The 5,071-nt window shown below is 38.4% G+C and overlaps 1 long non-coding RNA gene across 1 annotated transcript; it reads left to right on the forward strand.

Annotated features, from left to right (window-relative positions):
- Positions 1-3,742: 3,742 nt before the first annotated feature.
- LOC149835635 (uncharacterized) lies at positions 3,743-4,421 on the forward strand. The gene is made up of 2 exons (XR_016432635.1): positions 3,743-4,041; positions 4,173-4,421. It is a non-coding gene; the product is annotated as an uncharacterized LOC149835635 (long non-coding RNA).
- The last annotated feature ends 650 nt before the right edge of the window (positions 4,422-5,071 follow it).

The raw sequence follows: 5,071 nt of genomic DNA on the forward strand, positions 1-5,071 counted from the left end.
CAAATGTTATGGATGTGATCTACATGGTTTGTTTAGTAGGAAACTTGTTTGGAATCATGGGAAAAGATCACATTTTTACATTAGAAAAGCATGATCCAAAGATTTATCCTTAGATTGAGTAGACAACTTGCACCTATGATTTTTAGCTCATTAGTTTCATACCTTTATTAGTAGCCAATATTTACCCATACACACACACACACATATATATATATATATACCTTAATTCATATTTCTTGAATGTATCTTTTGAGTCATTAAGTTTTGGCACATTATGGGCTGTTAAAATTTTGAGGCTCTTGATAAATTTGCAGACATTACAATCACCATGATAAAAAAACTTGTTTTCTCCTGAACAATGTGTGTTGGTTTTAATGTGAATTTTCACAAGTGTATGAATATTTATGCTAGAGAGAGAGAGAGCATCCTGCCTTTTTTTCCGTTAAGTCACTCATTAGGACCATCACTACAAGAAAATCATGGATTGGCGATGGACGATATCCATCGTTAATCCGTCGCTAAACTGTTTAGCAACGGATTGGCAACGGATTAGCGATGAATATCGTCCATCGTAAATTTTTGCTCGCTAATTAGCGCCAAAATTATCTGTCGTTACTTTCGTCGTTAATCTGTGATAGATTAGCGACAGACAATATCCATCGCTAAATTTAAAAAAAAAAAAAAAAATTTGCTCCCTGTCGGGCGGTATTCCGGCAACAATAAGTCGGACTTGTACCGCACCCGACAGGCATTGCAAAGGGACTGCCCGACCTTCGATATCTGTAATGCCGTCTTCTGTGAACCGGTGCGCTCTTCGGCATCGCCGTCCTCTGTGAATCGGCGCGCTCTCCGGCGTCACCGTCCTCCAACAACCGAACGCTCTACCTCGTCGCTGTCCTCTATGAATCGATGCGCTCTCCGGCGTCGCCGTCCTCCAGCAACCGAACGCTCTGCCTCGTCGCCGTCCTCTGTGAACCTGCACGCTCTCCGACGTTGTCGTCCTCCAATAATCAGATGGTCTGCCTCGTCGCCGTCCTCCGTGAACGATGCACACTCTGTCGTTGTCGTCCTCCAGCAACCGGTCGCTCTGCCTCGTCGTCGTCCTCCATGAACCGACACGCTCTCCGACATCACCATCCTCCAGCAATCGTCCGCTCTGCCTCGTCGCCGCCCTTCGATATCATTCCTTCGGAAGTCGGTTTAAATCACTCGGTCGGTTTAAATTTCGAAAGGGGCGAGAGGAAAAATTTTGCGCTCTTGATGGGCGGTTTAAATAAAAAATTAGCGACGGATTAGCGAGGGAAAAATTCCCTCGCTAAATCCGTCGCTAAGTAGCGACATATTAGCGATAACATTTTTGCATCGCTAATCCATCGCTACTTAGCGACAGATTCAGGATGAAATTTTTTTCTAGTTAATCTGTCGCAAATTTGCGACGAAAAAAATTCATCGCAAATTTCCATCGCTAATTAACAATTTTTCTTGTAGTGCATTTGAAAATCATAGTTGCTGGTGTTTTTTTTTTTTAAATCATACCAGTATACATGGTATCACACATTCTTATTAAAAAACATGCATTAGATCAAATTGATTTAGCCAAAAAAAATGAATATTTTAATTATCAAGTTTTAGTGTGATTTTTCTCTTTCAGAAAAATACATTTGAACATGATAAATACCTCATCTAATACACGTATTCTACCGAGTAAACAATGAGAAATGCATCTATCGGGTCACAAAAACTAATGTTACTTTTGAAAAGTTTGTGTTATGTTTTTAAATAGTCAAGATGTGGGATAGTTCCATGGGATTCTAACTTGGACCTCTAGGTTATGATAATGCAACCTAACCTTCCAGCTATCTCATTTGACCTAATGTATAATATGACTTAATAGTGGCAACATATTTTAACTTGTCTTTATAAGTAATCATTCATTTTCCTTTCCATAACATGCAATATTTTTCCTTGGACTAGCAAAAAAAAATGCACTGTTATTTTTTATGGTAATTTTCAAATGATCACCAAACTTTAGTCCTAATTGACATATGTATCAACATTTTTTTATTTTCAAATATCCCAAAAACTTACAACCTAAGTTAAGCAAATAAACCACAAATTAACTCTTATTAAACTCATGCAGAAAATGGCCAATTTACTCGTACAAAAATAAGTAAATTAATATATTTGTGCCATTCTGTAAACTGGCCCTCACTTTTTAATGTCAAGCAACAAAACTGATCAAGAAATAAAAGCCTTGTCTTGCTATAACAATCTTTAATACTAGACAGCAACAACTAACAAGCAGTCACTATGTTTTGAGAAGTAGAAAATCAAACATATGCCAAATTTATGCCTGCCTTAGTTTAAAGATACAAGTCTATCTTTTTTATGAAATTGCACAAATGATTTTCTGAGTTACTTTTTACCCACTGAAATTTACTTATTCGTCCTTAACTGTAGCTACAGAAAATGAAGAGTTTGAAATCCACATTCAATAATTTAAAAAAGAGAAAGGTTAAAGGTGTTGCTATGAAGAGTTGGCTACAATCAGTTGATATATAAGCAATTTCTTAAAAAAGATTGTTTATATTAAATAATTGAAAACTAAGTCAGAAAAATGAAAATTTGTTATTTGTTAGGTGCTTGTGTGTAAAATATTAAAAAACAAATGCATGATAAGCATAATGGTCATGGTCAACATTTACAAGAATTTTTTTCATGATCAATCCTCTCTTATAAAGCAAACCTAAAAGGCTAAAACCATCCTTTCCTTACCTCATTTTCCAAAATCATCCACTCGTTTTTTGTCAATCATGACAAAACCATCCTTAAGGTAATTATCAAATGTCACATGATAGAACAGAAGTTATCTTAACATTTTGAAATGTAAGAATGATGTTGGGAAACAAAATAAGGTAGGGGTGTTTGGGTAACCATCCATAACATAGGGACTATTATAGAAAAAAACTCTTTACAGAAATATTAAACCAAGGATGGCAGGCATAGCGACGAATCTCGCGAGATTTATGAAAATCTTGCCGAAAATATCGTGAAAAATTACTCGAAAGTTAAAACCAGTCGTTTATTGAGAGTTTTAAACATGATATTTATGCTTTTATTGGCTATTTATCATGAAAAACCGTGTGGTTTTTATTTGTAAACATTTTTTTTATGTATATTTCCTTATAAAAAACAATTTTTTTATATTTGTAAGTTACTTTTTTAGACAAGATTTTGCTGAAAAAACGTGAGATTAAAAAAAAAAAAAAATCACGAGTTTTTGGCTCCCGATATTTTTCCGTTTTTTACTTTTTCACTATGGTGGCAGGAAAAAGAGGGTATTTGTTTAGTGTTTACATTATATGCAGCGTCGCTGCATGGTGGGCATGATATGGGTGTGGTGTCCATCTCGAGAAATGTTGAGATGAATGGCATCTGCACCGGTGATGCATGCTGCACAGACCTCATTCATTTTCTTTAGCAGTCGAAAAACCTTGGTTTCTTTTGAAAAAATATGAAAACCCTGGTAGGTTTATTAATTGAGGAAGAGATTTGGTAGGCATTTAAAGATTATCCCACTTTTTTTTTTTATAATCAAGGTGGACATTTCTATCATTATTTTTCTTTCACACGGCTAAGACCGTCATTTGGACGCTTCTCCCTACCTGACGTCAACGGTTGGCTTTTTGAACATATATATTACGAACGTGGTCGACTAAGGGCCAACCGATCTCAGAAAACGGTAAAGAAAAAAGGAAACCGGCGAGAATGTCGCCGGAATAATTCTCCCGCTGATTTCCGGGCGACTTGGGTTCAGCTGGATGGCCCCATGAGCTCCTCGACGAGGAGAATGTGGGGGAGCGGGTATCGGCTCGCCGGAGGAGGACCAAAAGGGACAGGAGGAGGTCTCGACGGTTCCGGCGATCATCCACCGGATTCCTGCCTCCGGTGACTCTCCGGAGCCACACGTTATGGCCGTAGACGACAGCCTCCTCGAACGTAAGGTGATAGAGAGGCTGCTGAGTAGCTCTTCCTACAAAGGTTGGTAGCCGGAAGAGCTTTCTTTTTTTCTTGACGTTTTAGTCGTTCTTCACTGCTTCTGGCTGCCGGAAAATGTATTCCGGCGGATGTGTGGCCGGAAATTGATGGCAGAGCTTCGTTTTCCGGTGCAGTGACGGCCGTCGATAGCGCGAAGCGGGCGTTGGAGATCTTGGGGTTGGGAGACAAGGCATCGCATAATGTAAGTTAAAAGAGCGGCGTAATTAACGCGTTAAATTGATATAAAGACGTTATAAACGTGTTCTCTTATACCTTTTGTTGTTGTTTACGGCTTTATATAATGCTGTAGAGTCCCCTTAAACAATGTACCCAGGGAAGACATTTTTTTGGCACTTTTTTAGCGAAAAGGATTTTTTTTTCTACCCTTATTTTAGCGTTAATAAAAACCCATTAAATGACACTATGCATTAACGCCAGTAAATGTATTACCGGCGATACTTTTACTGGCGAAACTACTGGCATTACGATAGTAAAGGTATGATTTCTTGTAGTGTGCATTGTTTGAGTAGTCTCGATGTAAAACCTCAATTCTCATTTTGCCCACTCGGAAATGCACCCAGCTTCGGCCTTGCAAATAGGAGCAACACACCTTTGCTTTCAAAGTCGTGACGTTCCTTCAATTTAGTAATGTTGGGAGCCGTCCCTGACCATATGCGTGAAGCTCGCCTCCATAGCATATGTAATATTTATGTATCATTCTTGTCTTTCTTTTATGGAAGACTTGACCAAGTCAACTCCATTCTTGGTCAGGTAACATGAACTGTGGGACTCAACCCGGTCTCTAATCCTTACCAAACCTCATGAGGCCAGTCGAGTTTACAAAGGATTTCACCAATCTTTGACCAAGTCGAACCCAATCTGGTTGAGTCAACTCATGACCTAATGTTGAAATTGAGGGTCATGCCAGTCAAAACCTAAGCGTTGGTAAGTAAAAGGGTGAATCTCTAAGTGCTAGAAGATAAGCTTATGCAATAATGGCCAAATTTCTTATGCTAATTGTTATCGTCTTAGA

The sequence above is a fragment of the Nuphar pumila genome, chromosome 6, assembly GCF_984573655.1.
Source record: "Nuphar pumila chromosome 6, dmNupPumi1.hap1.1, whole genome shotgun sequence".
In the NCBI taxonomy this organism is placed as follows: Eukaryota; Viridiplantae; Streptophyta; class Magnoliopsida; order Nymphaeales; family Nymphaeaceae; genus Nuphar; species Nuphar pumila.